This window comes from Haemaphysalis longicornis, unplaced genomic scaffold, assembly GCF_048455015.1.
Source record: "Haemaphysalis longicornis isolate Haplotype H1 unplaced genomic scaffold, Haemaphysalis longicornis Haplotype H1 scaffold_1, whole genome shotgun sequence".
Classification (NCBI taxonomy): domain Eukaryota; kingdom Metazoa; phylum Arthropoda; class Arachnida; order Ixodida; family Ixodidae; genus Haemaphysalis; species Haemaphysalis longicornis.
Window position 1 is genome coordinate 246,586,799 of NW_027526203.1, and position 16,632 is coordinate 246,603,430.

The 16,632-nt window shown below is 46.8% G+C and overlaps 1 protein-coding gene and 1 long non-coding RNA gene across 2 annotated transcripts in view; both read left to right on the plus strand.

Moving 5' to 3' along the window:
- Positions 1-16,632, plus strand: part of LOC144158482 (1-acyl-sn-glycerol-3-phosphate acyltransferase alpha-like) — a 62,416-nt gene that overhangs the window by 31,407 nt on the left and 14,377 nt on the right. The gene's annotated exons all lie outside the window — the stretch shown is intronic.
- LOC144143540 (uncharacterized) lies at positions 4,964-6,561 on the plus strand. The gene is made up of 3 exons (XR_013317125.1): positions 4,964-5,158; positions 5,556-5,651; positions 6,546-6,561. It is a non-coding gene; the product is annotated as an uncharacterized LOC144143540 (long non-coding RNA).

Below are 16,632 nucleotides of genomic sequence, written 5' to 3' on the forward strand. Positions count from 1 at the left end.
GGTCTATAGCTCCCGCAGGGAGCTAAGAGTTGCGCGACCGACCGCCATCTTTGTTATCCGGATTGCTGCGGGAAAGCCGCCCGTCGCGAGTGAAGGAGCCTCACCGCCACGCTTCCGACGGCGGCCGACGAGTGGTGGGGGCGCTTCGGTCGGCGGCGCCTTACGGCGGCTACGCTGGATTCCTGGGCGGGGCGCGGTGCCGCCCGCGTCGGTGGCTGCGGCGCAGCCGTAGTGGGGGCTTCTCTGCGCGGCATAGATAACCGGAGTGTCGCAATCACGGCGGCGCGTGGAAAAGGGTTGCGCAACTCTTAGCTCCCTGCGGGAGCTATATACAGGAACTCTAAACCGGGCTAGGGTGCCTGGATGTTCCTCCTCGCCGCCCCTCCGTGACGGGTGGAGACAACTGCGTCGTGTGCTACGGAAACCGCCATGTTGGTCCCGCCGCTGGGGCAGCGCGCTGCAAGCACGGGGATGTCCTATCGGATTCTTATATGCACACGCATTCCGTGGCCACAAACCGCTTCCAGAGGGAAGGAGAACTTATTTGTGGGCTTGTTTGTACAGGTCCGCGCAGAAGTAAACGGAGCACGGGAGCGGTGGCCGAACTGCATCGTTGCGCCGCGTATGGGCGCCGACGGGAACCATGGAGCGCCGGTCAAAGAGTGTGTTCGCCCTGCCGCCGCCGCCTTATCTGATATATGTTTAATCGCCGCTCTGCTGGCGTGTCATGCTCGGCGAGACGGTCTTCAAAGGCAGCGCTGGGCTATAGAGGGGCGCTGGTTGCATTGCAGCTCGCAGGCACCAGCGGCGACCGAATCTGCTGGTCATGAGCTGGACGAAGCTGCGTGCGCCCTGAAACGTGCCTTGTTGCGCGCTGTAAAGGGCGGCACAAACTTGTAGGCCGCTCTGGTTTGGCATAGCATGTCATTGCGATATAATCAGTTGTTAGCCGGCAACAAAATTGCCCTGGTCAATATAAAAAGCACATTCACAAGCATTTTCGTTGTTCAGGGAAAAAAATCTCCCTTGCGGGATTTATTTTTTACTTTTGGGTTTGTCCCAAGTTATCGCTGCCGGTCACTCTCCAGGTCTGTTCTTAAGACAGGGAAATAAAAAAAATTCCATGTGGTAGAAATTCTGTGTTAGAGAACACCGTAAAGAATAGGTACAATCATTGCCCGCTATTACAGCGGGCCTCATAGGGCACATATTTTGTTTTTGCATTTAAAGCGGCGTTATTATTTTTAACGAGCACCTTGTATTAGTTAAGAATGTGTTGCAGATTTAAACTCCACATTGAATGATAACATGGCTTCACTGCATTACCCTAGTGTCTTGCAGAAAAGCGCCGTGAAGGCCCCAAAAAGACCGGTGATTAGTATAGTCGTCATGACCGATTACTACCATACTCGTCATCGGTTAATTTGGTTCAAAATCTTATGACGGCTATCCTCGTCAACGGGGAAGAAAGGGTTAATACCACAATAACATATGCACCCTGTGAGGCCGGCTGTAAAAGCAGGCAACGATTGTACCTATTCTTTACGCTGTTTTGTAACACAGAATTTCTACCACATGGAATTTTTTTTATTTCCCTGCCGTCAGGACAGACCTGGACTGACGGGAAGCAATAACGTGGGCCAAGCTCAATATTAAAAAAAAAAATGTCGGAAGCGCGATGTTTTTCTCCAACAGCGAAATATCCGTGAATGTGCTTTATATATCGTCCTGGGCAATTTTGTTGCCGGCTTAAAATTAATTATATCGCAATGACATGCTATGCCAAACCACAGCGGCCTACAATTTTATGCCGCCCTTTAGAGCGCGCAACAAGGAACGTTTTTGGGCGCGCGCAGCTTCGTCCAGCTCATAAGCAGCGGATGCGTTCGCCGCTGATGCCTGCGAGCGGCAATGCAAGCAGCGCCGCTCTATAGCCCCGCGCTGCTTCTGAATACAGTCTCGCCGAGCATGACACGTCAGCAGAGCGGCGATTAAACATATCAGATAGGGCAGCGGGGGCACTGCGAACACACTCTTTGACCAGCGCTCCATGGTTCCCGTCGGCGCCCATACGCGGCGCAGCGATGCAATTCGGCCACCGCTCCCGTGCTCCGTTTACTTCTGCGCGGACCTGTACGTCTCAACAGTGAAAACACTGCGCTAGCTAAGTCGACAAGACGAAATAGCGGGAGAAACACGGCACACAGAGGCGCATCCGTGCCTACCTTCTATACGTGCGTCTCCTACTTTTTTGTTTTGTAAACTTAAGTCAGCGCAATGTCTCTACACTTTTAAATGTAACACGCATAATAATGCATCAATGAGGCTCGCTTCTTGATCGTTAGTTTTGGTGTTAAATCTCATCTGCGAAAAAGTTGCGTCTTATATAAGTGCGTTCGACCGGCAAAGTATTGTGAAAAGACTTCGCGGGAGAGGTATGTTACATGAATCGCCCTGTTCTTCCACTAAGTCTGTCTGATTTCGCAGTTAACTGATATTAATCATGAGCCTTCTTTGCCGAAAATCATAGCCGCAAAAAGCATACCTTGTATATGCAAGATAATGCGCAAATGGCGAAGCGAGGACTCAGTTGTTGTAGTAGTGTATGTAGTTGTATCTCCAAGGGGAAAACAAAAGCTAAAAGTGAATGGACGAAATAGCAGAGGCTTATCTAATGCACCACGGTTAACACTTACAGAAAAAAAAAAGAAAAATCTGCCAAGAAGCACCAAATGTAAACGCTTTGTAAATGAACAAAAATGCCTAATCGGCGAAGCCATTTAATAGGTACATTAAATAGTGGCGCAGCATGCAGAAGTTAATTTTGGGTGAGGGGGTGGACCTTAGAGCTGTGCACGGGCCGAAATTTCTAGGCCCGGCCCGACCCGCCCCGATAGAGACACGGCCCGGGCCCGAGAAATTCATAAAAATTGAGCCCGGCCCGAGCCCGACGAATATTTAAAATCTGAGCGCGAGCCCGGCCCGAGCCCGCCAGAGTGTTGTTAAATATCATCCCTAGTCCGACAGGATATTAACATAAACTTGAAGATGTTTGTTGTTAACCTAAAAAGCGTAAGCACAAAGCGAATACGACTGTCTAAGATTTAAATTTCCTTTAAACTTGGACCGAACTTTGTACAACTTATCCTCACTTAGAAGCTTTTTTTTTTCAGTAGCCGTGTAACTTCATTTGCCAGCCTTCGAAATCAAGGCACACTCGAGGATACCTTAAATGATTCCGAGTAAGGTGATTTTTTTTATTATTGTAATTCTTCAACAGATATTGCACCTTGCGTTCTTCCATTCCTTGCTGAAATTTTTGTCTTTCCCTCTAGTTACGTTGGCAGCATGATTTTATCTGCGCTTCAGGTCTTTCTTGCCTTTAGTCATGGCTCTAAAAAAATTCTTGCCCGAAATAATTATGGGCTCTGCTTAGAAAATTGGTTCTTCAAACTCTGCACACACTGCGAAATCCAGGCCACGTTTGTTCTGTTTGTTTTAGTTTGAAAAGGAGAGAGCAAATACAATCATGTTGTAGTCGGTGGCTGGAGTGTCCTCGTTTCCTGGCCCGCTCTCTCCCACTAAGCTGATGGTTTGATTGATTGTAGGGTTTAACGCGCCGACGCAACGCAGTCGATGAGGTGCGCCGTAGTGGAGGGCTCCGGATTAATTTTGACCACCTGGGGATCTAACGCGCGCCGAAATCTCGTACACACGGGCGTTTCTGTTTTTCGCTTCCATCAGAAAAGCGGCCGCCGCGGCCGGGAATGGAACCCGCGACCTCGTGCTCAGCAGCACGAACTAAGCTTGTGGGGCCCAGACGTTTCTTTTACTGATGTGAAGGCTTTCTAAGTGCAATCGTTTTTTTATCGTATCTTTTAACGGCGCGGTAGTGAATCAGCACTTCCTTTTTTTTTTTGTTTTCACTTTACCGGAAATATAAAAAAACTTTCTCTTGCCAACAATTTAGAATTTGCTGCACAGGATAGCCGTGCCTCAGGAACTGCCCGGGCCGGATCGAACCGGCCCGGCCGGTTCGATCCGGCCCGACAAAATTTTTGGTTCAAGCCCGAGTCCGGCCCGGGCCCGAAATATTGCATGCTACCCGGCCCGAGCCCGGCCCGCGGGTCGGGCCGAGCTCGGGCTTTCGGGCCGGCCCGGGCCCGTGCACAGCTCTAGTGGACCTACCTGCAAAAATGGAGGAGGGGAACTTGTAAGAAAACTATCAGAAAAAAGAAAAATCGATTCACAATTAAAAGTAAAAGGATTGGGATCATTTGGTAAAAAGTTAAAACAAACAAACACAACCAAACAAAGCGAGAAGTCATGAAATATAATTCAAGGGGAACTGATTACAACAGAAAGTCTCCCAGTTTGCTACACACAGCCACATCTCGTTATAATACTCAAAATGATGCAATGAAATCCCAAAAGTACGTGTCTGGTTCAGCACCTTCACTTGATCAATTAAAAATATTGCACAGGATACCACCACAGAAACATTCGCCAACCATTCCTGCAGTGGTTTGTGCACAGAGGCACGCAGCAACCAGGCATTTTGAGCCGCTAATCGCGGCCAGACAGTTACAGCACGTCGGCCGCTGCACAATTCGGTGGTTCCGCCGCAGTAGCGGGATTCGTAATGGCGGTCGGCGGCTCCGAAAACCGGTCGAGGCGGCGAGGGACCCTGCAAAGAATGTCTCCACCCTTCACGGAGCGGCGGGCGAGGAGGAACATCCAGGCACCCTAAACCCGGAGCGGCTAAAAGGAGGAAAGAAATCCTTGGGTCACGTGATCAAAACGTGACGTCACTGAGCTTGTTTTTGAGCGCCTAGGGACAACGCCGAAGTAGTCGCAGCATTTCCCTGGGTCCTTCCCGAGTGAACGATTTGCGCTGTCAGTACCCAGCGTGTCAGTGTCAGTTTGTGTTGATTGCTATCAAATGAAGCTGAAAATGCGTGAATATACCGTGAATGCTAGTATTGGTGCGATATTCCTATCCAATCAGGTGTCTTTCTTACCTACATACTACTACCACATTTCAAGAGACTTGCAGCCTGAGCTCAGCGTAGATCAGCCATGGCGGTCTCTGGCGTTTGCTGTCACAGACGCGGAAGAGCGGAAAAGAGGGCATCTATGCGCTCATTTTCCCAGCAAGGTCAGTAACGTCGTTATTTTATGTTTGTTGTAGTTTTTGTGTTTATACCACTGTACTGTGTACCTAAAGCTGCGTGAATTCTTGTTTGCATGGCCGCCTCGGCCTCCTAGCTGTCATTCTCGTTCCCGATAGTATTTTGACAATGGATGTTTAATCTTGAATTCAAATTTAGCGTGCGCTGCATACTTGGACGAGGAAGAGACAATGAAAAAAGACAAACCAGACGTTGTCCCGCAAACCAACACCTGCTTCGTGTAGCCAACGTGCCTGTGGTTTGTCTTTTCCCAGTCCTTGTTTCTCCAAGTATGCAGCACACGCTAAATTCAAATTACGATGCTATGTCCCCACACACTCCGGCCGCAGTTTCAGGCGTTTCACTGTTGTTCCTTTTGTGTAGGAGCCCATAACATTGCTCAAGTTTGAACGAACCGGTGGCGTGTACTCCCCGAAGCGCAGTCCTGGTGTGAGGTGCAGTTGGTGCAGTGCCTCGAACGTAAGTATGCATGTGTTTGATAACGTTAATCTCGCGAGTATGTCGTGTGCACGCATCAGAGTTCTAGCTCTTCGGGCAGTTAAGTTGCGTTGCGGGAGATGAATGGAAAACGTCGCTTCTGTACAGAGATCGTAAGGATATCGCGGCCAAAGGGAAAAACAAAAGCGTGAAATCGTGAGCCAAAAAAGACAGAAGAGGGAGAGAGAAAGGATAGACCAAATGACAGCGGCCGAATCAGATCGTCCAAGGGGCTGTGAAGGTTACGCGGCATTTTGTGCCCTTTATGAGGAGGCACCAGGAGCAGCTGTCAGTAAAGTGTACATTGAAGGTGAATGGAAGAAGCTGCATATGGGACAAATAGGATGTGGCAGGGCATAAAGCCACTGAAAATTTGAAAGCACACAAATAACGCGTACAGGCAGGAGGGACACACCACAGCCTCGTCAAACAAAGGGTGGCACCCACACTTTTTATCACGTGCAGGAAGATTTGCTCCCGTTGATTTCGTTACCGTAAACAAGTGCTCTCTGAGATGGACGCTTACACAGCGTCCTGTCTGGCCCACATACACGGACTTACATGACAACGGAATTCTGTAAACCATGCCAATCGTACAATGAACTAAAGGCTGCGCAAGGTTAACACTGCACTCGTTCCTCCCTTTACTTGAATAATCCTCGTTGTTAACAATGCGGCAGAGATTGCCCACTTCTGCTTTTGCAGAAAACAACACAGGACAATGCGCTGTATGTGTGTTCTTTTTCTTGTAGTGGGTTGTCCTGTGTGGTCTTATTCCACGTCGCCATCTTTTACGCATTTTGTTTTTCAAAGATGTATTATTAGCCTACCCAATTTTCAGTTGTGCTGACACAGCATTTAATCCTGTTCCTGCAGCATCTGCATAGGAGGGGGCTTCCAGTGGAAAAAAAGAAGTGCTTGGACTTGGCCCCTACGATGTTGGTGCAGGGCCTGGAGAGCAAGGCTTGGTCTACATCCTTTCTGGGTACCCATGGAAAGCAGGTGAATGCCTCCACAAGTGGGTCGTTTTGTGGTACACTCGAAATTAGCCGCAGACAGACTGCGTCTGCTCGCAGACCACCCTGGTAGTATGACAACCAAATATGTAGCTGTGTCCTAGTTACTGATGGGAAGACTTGACAAAAAATCAACTGCCCATCTGTTGAAACGACAAAAATGGGGGATGTGAAGCTTTCCGAAACCAAGTCCAACACCAAATTAACCAGCCCAGTACTGAACACCTGTTTCTTATTGGGACGGTCTGATGCACTGCAGTTGTGCTCTCTAGAGCTTTACTGATGCAGGCAATCCATGACCTTCCGTAGTGTACAACCATTGTCGTTAGATGGAGGTGTACATTTCCTGTGTAATTTTCCACTTCTATGCAAATCCAGATTGCTTCGACTGTGCTGGAATGGCACAATGGGATAGATGTCAGCTTCATAACATGAGGGACCCAGGTTCAATTCAGATCACGGGAAGCGTTTTAATGTTTTTTCACTTCACCCACGATCGTCATCATTAGAAAAAGTTGGCTTTCTGCAGTGCATTTTGGGTGGACTACAGACACATCAGGGAGAGGCTGGAAGCTTCACTTTCGTAAATGAAACTGTACCAAGTACAGTATGTGCGTGAAGCTTAAGCATTGTACATGAGCCAAGCCAGGGAGGAGTGGTTATAGGTTAAATCCTTGTAAGGAAAGATCATAAAAAGTTCAATGTAAATCACTGAGCTTGCAAACTTGTCAAATGTAAACTTGACACTTTATTGTACCAGTCTTTCATGCTCAGCTGAGGAATGGTGGACAGATGAGGGCAACAACTGGCAGAAAGGGTCATTAGCTTGCAGTTCATTTGTCTATGTAAATATTCTAAAAAAGTACTGGTATGAAATTTTCGTGTTACATTTTTCCAATTTCTATGCGTGCCTACCAGCCCAGGGGCGGTATTCTCGTAACTGTCCCTTTTGAAAACGTCCCTTTTGCGTCCCTTTCATCGTGACGTACTTCCGGTTAAGCTGTGGGTATTGGCAGTAGGTTTGCCGCGCTTGCGTTACGTCACTTCCGGTTGTTTGCTTTTAGCCAATCAGGACTCGCCAAAAGGGACACTTTTGAAAGGGACGCTAAAGGGACAAAACTCGAGAATACCGCCCCAGGAATCATAGAATGGAACATTAGATAGTCGACCTCAGGATATATAATTATTTTGAGCCCTGTTTATTCGTGTCAGTTTTGTCTTGGACAGAACGAACACCAAGGCGGCCGCCATGAGAGAATGGCACTCTTGATGTCGCTGTTCTCATTGCATCATGTTCAGACTAGATGCGTGCCCTAGAGTGGCCCAAGCTGGCCATGGCCGCACGCGTGTGGGCTGCATGATATCAGTCCCAAAACTGTGACATGATTCACAAGGCAGTTCAGCGTGCACCATCAGCAGCCAGTGTGTTGGCTAATTAACTGGAGCCCTAATGTCGGCATTTTGGGGCGAACTGCATGGCGAGGCACTCCATGTATCTTGCTTATGCCAGTGTCGAAAGGGTATTCATTCGGAGCTTTCTTGTGCATGCAAATATTAAAATTGATTTAAAATATGTTATACTGAATGGTTGCTACTAAAATCTGCAGCTACAAAGGTAACTTTTTGCATAGTTATCTCAGCTTTGATATTTCAAGTACTCCTTTAAGTAGAGCCTAATCATGCATGAACGTTTAATAGTGGTGCTACTCCTTTAAGGTATTTTTTACTTGTTTTAAGCTGACTTGTTTTTAGTTTGGAGTTAAGAGAGACCGTTACATTCTGGCCGCCCGGCCGCCCATTTCTGGCCATTAGTATTTCTGAGTTGTTCTTCAAAACAGTTTTTGCTCGGCACTTCTTTGAAATGTCGAGGACACCTAACTGAACTTAGTCGTGATTAATGCATTAGCGTGCAAAGGTGAAGCAATCTCCACCCTTGCACTCACCTGGTAGAGCATCATCCTTACATCACAAAAAGGCTTTGTTTTGCCAAATCTTTGCCACTTCATACCACTATAGAATTGGCTGCCAACATAGGGGTGCTCTCCAGCTGAATCAGCCTTAGGTGTCACAGTAGTGAGAGTAAGAACTTTAAAATAATGTTAGAAATAAGCACAATACAATAGCTTTTTTTTTTTGTAACTGTTAACAGGTCGACCAACCTCATTGCGACTGTAGGATGTGACTTGTTCGTAGAAGTGCAAAATCAGAAAAATAGAGACGAGCAAGTAAGTCATTGTTGTACAACAGCTTCTGCGACACCCTAGTTAAGCTGCCTGCATTTTACGTGCAAATAAAATTGTTTTCAAGATGTTTACAGTTTTTTTGCCTGGTTCAAAGAGACTCGTATACAAAATTTTGAAGAAAGCTGGAGTTGGCCGTGTTTTTGATTTGTATTAGGAAATGTGTGGAAATGTGCCATTTTATTATTTATTTTAAAATTTTTTAACTGCTACAAAAACGTTAATTTGTAGATGTAGCACCATGTATTTGGTGTTCTATGTTTATTTATTCAAGATACCCTTATGGCCCCACGGGCATTAATGAGGGGTGTGTTACCTGAGCAGATTAAACGAAGAATAATAACCTAAGAGAATTCTGCCACGTGCGTACAAGAAAAAAAATAAAGGAAAAAAGATACAGCAGAAACGTTAGTGTCCACACGCATATTAAAAAACATACACGCAAGCAACACAATAGTGTACTGTGTTTAAGCTGTTTGTTCATTTGAATTGTGAATGGGAGGCTCCTAAGGAAATATATGTAGTGCTTGACCAGTTTTCAAAATGCTATTTCTTTTTTACTTTTCAGTGACAGGGGTCTCAACAAGCATCTGGATGCACCTACAATGTTTGTGCTGAGCACCTCTGATATGTTGTCTTCTATGGCCGTGAAACTGGGAATAAATAAAACTAAAAACTGCCTCCTTCATTTGGTATATTCCTTTTACATTGTGCAGGAACGTGAAAAATAATGTGGAGGACAATACCCAAGCACTTGCACGTCATCGTCCCCTGGTCACTTATTCTTATTTATGCTGCAGTTTAAACGAACTGCCAGGTAGCCAACATTCACAACCAATTCAAGTTGTACCTCTCAAGCTGAAAAGTTATGACATTTGTCTGAGGAACATGTTAAAGGTCTTCACAAGAAGACATTATTAAAGATTGAGATGCTACACTGCAGGTTCACTTACAACATCAGGTTCTAAAGATTTTGAATATTTTAATACTGGCCTTCACATCTGCTCTTGAAACCTGTAGGTTGGAAGCAATCTAATGCTTGTCTTACATCGGTTACTACAAAGGGCTAGTGTCAAAGCAATCGAGCATCCTGCAATAACACAAAATTGTTTAGACTTAGAGCCACTAAATAAGCTACGCTACCATCTATTGCCAATAAATGTGCATTTTGGAATGACCACATCTGGAAACTGACTTGAAGGGGCAGTATCTTATCCTACGTTTCTTTTTAGTTTAAATGTGGCACACTGCGCAAGTAAAACTGCTATTGCGATAACTGTTCTCCCGGGTACACGCGCGGTTGTAGGAAATCTCGCAGCCGTGAACGGAATTTCTCTGATTTTCTCATCGTTCTTGAAAGAAGCAGAAACTTAAATGCAGAGGTAATTAAGTGTCGGAGAAATAATGAAGGAGACGTCCTCCAAATCTGATTATTGGTTGGCGCGGGCCAGCATAACACACAGAGGAGAAAGAAATTTTGAAGTTTTTTAAGAATAAAAGAACCAGCGCAGGACAAACTCGGGGCGACACCATGGACACGGTCAGACAGGCACGCTCCGCATTAAAAAAAATCGTTCAGCAAGACACCCGGAAAAATTGAAGTAATTACAAAAGGAAGCCTCAGTTCCAGCCGTTTCTTGCGTCGTCTGCTGCTAGACACTGGCCATCGCCTCCTCTTTTTAGAGGAGGCGATGCGCTGGCACTCAGCTTCTTACAGGGAATTCCCTAGGAGGCGACGCGCGAAGCCACATCAAGCCTGCTCGCTGCAACAACAAATTCCCTAAATGTCCCTAACTTTTGTCCCCAACTGACAGGGGTTTCAGGAGCCAATCAAAACGTGGAATAATTTCCTCCTTTTAGCCGCATGCCCCTAAACCGGGCCGGGAGCGGGCTAGCGGGGCAGCAAATCAACTCGAGAGCGGACGATTCGTGGCTGTCAAGGCCTCCCCCTCTGAGGCCTGTTCACTTCGCTACGGCTTCTTGGTTGCTTCAGTTCGCCTAGGCGCCGTGACAAAGCTTTCTGCTTGGCGCTGAACAACTCTTTAGTACAGGCGGCTTTTTTTAAACGGTGCCAGCGCGCAGGGTGCGCACATTTTTTTTTATTTCGTCACTTCGCTGTTGTTAAATTTTTGTGTTGTGTTTCTATCGGTTTTTTCGAAATTATGTTCGTTCAAATATTTCAATCTACTCAATTAAAACAAACACGGGTGTTATTTCCGCCAGTTGCGCATTTTTTTGTGGAAATGCAGGGTGTTACACGGCCCTGGCTGTGGGGGCACTCGGCAAGCAATGGTAGGCATTGAAAGGTTTTTATTTCGTAATAATGTAAAAATACTAAGAACGACACTCACGCAGCCATTGTTATTAAAAACATAAATTGCGATTAACAATTTTAGCGGGAAAAAGTTCTTATGTAGGACATTCCGGACAAGGACATGAGCTGTCCTTGCCCATCTCGTCCTGCGTCCGAGAATTTTCGGGCTTGAAGTTGCTGATCATGCAGTACCAATTAGCTCAAACCCATTCTTTGATAAAGTACGACATTCGCGAAAGTATGGTTCCCATTAAACCTGCAGCCGTCCATGTCCCGCCGTATTAAAAAAAAAGTACTTTTATTTAACCATGCAAACGCCAAACCCATCAATAACTACATGTTTGATTTATTTGTGGGCGTGGCGCGTCCAAGACGAACGGCAGTAAACTAACTTCAAAGCTATATCGACGCTATCAATGCTCGCCGACAGAAGTTATATTTACTAAGTTTTTTTTTTTTTTTGCATACGCTCGAGACGAATCTCGCTTCGAGGACATATAGCCGTGCCAGCGTATTGCGAGAGTTCCAATTTGCATTTCCTTCAAACTGCGCGACCTGGTTGAATGTTTTAGCGGCTGTAAAGATGCGCGATGCGCGGCAAACACGCTGCGAGGGGGGGTTATTTACATTGGAGGCAAACAAAAAAAAATATATGGTACAAGTATACAAAAATGATATAACGCGAAATTGTTTGCTGGAGTATTGAGCGAACCATTTCCGTCGGCGGGTCATCAGAGATTATGCCTGACAACGCCGGCCATTAGTAAGAGCTTTAGTGAAAACGAATAGACTAATTTTAACCGTTATAAAATTAGCGCAATACTTTTTCTTTGTGCCAATACACGTTTCTGCGACAACAATTAATAGCCTGTGAAAGTTTCAGTTAGACTTCGCCCTAGTTTCATTTGTACAAACCAGGAAACAAAACCCGCCCATCTGCCGTCTGCATTTTAGGCGATTTAGGCATGCAGTTTTGCGGAACCAACAAACGTCAAGCGCTTTTCTTATCTATTACTTTCTTCTAAATTTTTGAATTCCACACCACTTCAATATTAGTCCGAATAAAAACTGCCGAGCACGATGTTTGTCGCTGTTTTATTATTATTTTTTTTAATCCCTGTCTAGTTCGTCAGAGGTTCTTAGTAGGCTTACGATAACTTTTTTTTGTTGGCCCTAATGAGTAAAAAATGACCGGGCCATCGTACACTAATACGAAACCTGGGGAGGGGCGAAGCATGCACTGTATACATGTATTCAAAAATTGTAAGTCTCTCTTAGCACACAGCGCCAGACATCCCAATTATGAAGATGGTGGAGAAGGGAAATTGGAAACGTAGAACTGCAAATTTTAAGACTAAGCGACTACGGCGCGGAATAGGTTTAAACAAGGAAGCGCGAACGAAAAGCGATGTTCCGGTGTGTTGTTCTGCGAAGCGTTTTTCCCACGTACATAAAACATTTCTAGCGCGAGGCGTTGGGAAGCGAGTGTTTTGGTGTTTTAGTACCGCGACCACATGAGAATATGACGACGAAGGACGACGACAACATGAGCCGCCGACAGCCCGAGCCGCCAAGGTGCTTAAATCAACCTTATCAGCAGTCATTTTTAGCCTTGGCTGCTATCAAGGAGACAGGTCGGCCAGAAAACAAACAAGCGGAGGCGATGAATGCGCCGCGTCACGTTGCAACGGCCTGAAGCGCATCCACCGCGTCTACGGCCACTGTTGGCGAACGACAGCAATCTGACATTCATACAAAGAAAATGTGATCACTGCAGCGCCCCTTATGAGAAGTGGCAGAACAAAATAGCTTGGTTGCCGTTTTCCACCACGCGTCGCCCCAGGATGAACCGGTCACGTGATTAAAGCACTGGGAAGGCTGGCGATTGGGGGAGAGTGGCCGGAGAAGAGGGAGAGGGCTTGGTCGGCCGGTCCGGGCTGATGCGTTTGGCATTGTAAAAATACAGGAGGCGATGACCTAAGGTACACGGACAGGGGCTCCAAAAGCCTACCGGCAGACATGCCTGCGTTGTTTAAGAACGCACACCAAGTTTGTCAATACATTCTTACACGCAAATAAGCAGTTCGCCATGAGGTAGGGAGTAGAAAAGGTCTGTGTGTCTATTCAGCAAGCGGCAAAGCTCCGTTCCGAATTTTGTTTAAGATAGTAAGTACTGGGGTTAGAGTTTTGAACCCTAAACGGGTCGCCTGTATACTAGTTAAAATTGCCAGTTTATCTTGTAGGTATCTTGCAATCAGTTTTTTGCCAAGTGCCGCTTTCTGACACGGTTTCTCTGAACGGCTGGTACACTTTGTAATTTTTGCGGCTAAAAAAGACATGAATGTTAAGTTTCTCAGGTTTGTATAAGGAGCGGACAAGCTTTTCAAGTCCAATGAACCTTTTCCAGGCTAAGTAGAGCGCACGTAGCGGGAAATACGAAAAGCACAATTGGAGGCTATTGCAACCATGTTTTACGGTGACGCTGCTGCCCAAACTTCCAATCACGAAGCACGCCCGCGGTGATAGCCATGAGGCTTGCTTGGCATGCACACCGAGCTCCGCTTTTTTAGCTTCATGCGCGAAGGTCGATCGCTCTTTGAGTGCGCTGTTCACAAAATTCAGTACCTTTTCTTGAGACCCTCCGATGACTTAGCGCTTCTGTAGGGGCACCCAGAATGCCAACCAGTATGTGTTTGAAGTTGAGCCCGGCGTCCCGTCGCATCGATTAGAAGCGGTATCGGCGATAACTGAGAGCCCCCACAAGGAATGGTGGCGCCCGAAAGCGCACGCGCAGATAAGGGTCGTGGAAAAGGCGCCTCAGATTCTACCTTGGACAGTAGGACATTGTTGCGCCGCTCAAACACCGAATCCAACGGCTTTTGCAAGGTAAAACTCTTTTGGAAAAACCAAAAGAGCCACAACCTTAAGCGTATCGCTCGACGTGCAGGGGCGAATATGGTTTTTTCTGCACCCGACAAGCTTGCAAAGCTTTGTGGCCAGATCAACTGCGCACGAAAATAAGAGAATGGGTGCCGCACGAAGCACCAAAATAAGTTCGTTATCTGCGCGGAGGGAGTGGTTTGCTTGATTCCGTTGCCCCGCAAAAAAGTATACATCGGCCAAACTGGCACATGTATAAACGATAGACTTCGTGAGCACAAGAATAATATTAGTAACTCGATAAGTGGGCACCCCGGCATTCATTGCCGTGATTGTAAGTGTTCTCCATTAAAACAAAAAAAAAAGAAAGGCGCTCGCTAGGACCCGTGATAATAGAGGCGCGTGAAATTGTGCGCGTGGATGATGTTTGCATTAGTGTCGCTTCGCTATCGTTGTGGTGCAGAGAAAACGCGTTTATTGATGGGGTCTAATCTTTTGGAGACGGCATGTGTGCCATGGTGAAAGTGTACGGTTTTTCCTAGCCTTTTCGTAGGTTTAGTTTTGTATTTTAAACTTCTATTGTTTCCGCGTGTCTACTTGATACTAGTATATATGAACGTGAAAATCAACTCAGTCTGTTAGTTGGTGCTGTGTGGTGTGTCTTCTTCTGTTCGTCCTGTCCTTTTAGCGCAATTCTATTTCCAACATGTCAGATCAGCTAGCCCGTCAGACTGCGTTGATGTTACCACCAATCTACCTGTCTCCGCGGCCGGAAAACAGGCTCTGGCCTCAGCTTCGAAAAACCAACTCTTTGTGCACTTTCACTGCAAAGCAGCAGAATATGTCTCACCCCTCCCCCAAGTTCTCACTTCGGTGGCCCCAATTTCCTCGGCGCCTCCTCTGCGCTCCTCATCGCCACCGCCGACCGCTTCTCATAACTTTTATACCCCTCGCCACAACCGATGTATCTTTCATCAATTGCATTTTCGGCTGATAACAGCAGTAGCACCGCTACCAGATGATTGCGCAGAATCAACAGAAGCGCTAATGGGCGTCAAAACGACCTAGCCGCTGCGGCACAACGTGTAGCCGCCACCGATGCTGCGTGGAATTCCACCTCATATAGCAGTTGCGAATGCCGCCCTGGTGTAGAGCACCTTGCCCGCTTGGAACGATAACAACGATAACGCGAGCCCATAATTGTTCTTTCGATTGAAATACTTTCCGACTGACATGTTCGCCTGTGTATGTCACGCCTAAGCAGACCTAATCACGGGTTGCCGGTTTATGCATGCGTGCACGGTTTATGGGTGCAAGGAGCGGTGGTACACTCGTTGCTACGCTTCATGCCCTTACCGATGACACGCCCTTCGTGTTCGGGGGAGATTTAAACGGGAAAGTCGCACAGCTCAATGCGACTTGTCAGCTGTCCCCCGTTGTCGAGCGTTTTGGGTTTGGTTCGTTGCGTAACAGAGTCAGTAAGATGCCCATGGCGCGGGAAGGAAACGGACATGTTTATGCTATTCGGGGCCTGTGCTTCCCTCTGCGCGTGCTGGGGACACATGGTACTTAACCCGCCGCGGTGGCTCAGTGGCTAAGGCGTTGCGCTGCTGAGCACGAGGTCGCGGGGTCGATTCCCGGCCGTGGCGGTCGCTTTTCTGGTGGATGCGAAAAGCAAAAACGCCCGTGTGTTCGAACGAGGTTTTGGCGCACGATCCCCAGGTGGTCCAAATTCATCCGGAGGCCTCCACTACGGCGCGCCTCATCGCCTGCGTTGCGTCGGCGCGTTAAACACTACAACCAATAAATCAATCAATAAATCAATAAATCAATCAATAAATCAATCAATAAATCAATAAATCAATAAATCAATCAATAACTCAATCAACCAACCAACCAACCAACCAACCGACCGACCTGCTACTTTGAATAATAGTGAGATGGTGCTAGGAGCTTGACCGAGTTGGACCGCGGAGAGGCGCACCACAGCGCCACTTGGAAAGCGGTCGGTGTGCGGTTGGCAGCGAATGCTGGGGCCCTATTCTCGACTGCACGAATTCCCAGGCAATTCACCATGTCTTTTGCGTAAGCACAACGTAAGCAGTCAGTGACGTGATGCACGTATAGCTCTGACGGCATGCAGTGTAATTTGACGCTTCACTCACAAAGATCACAACTAAGGTATCAAATATTGCCCATAAAAGATATCAAAACCCTTGGCTTGTGTTAAAAAATTTAGACGGTAGCTGAGTTTGGCAAGAGAAACACATCTCTGCACGTCAAAATTGGTGTTAACACCACAAGGCGATCGAGTAACGTTGATCCAAAAGCGAGCGAAAGACGGATGTCGAGCTAAAGAACATCACACAATTTTTTTACCGTATATATTTATTTATTTCAATCGCTTTTAGTAACATAGTAAGGCTCTCTATTTCAATGCAAGCTTTGTTACGTTATCACTTTCCCGGCCGCCACCACCGCCACGCTATCGTCTCTATGTTACAAGGTTATGA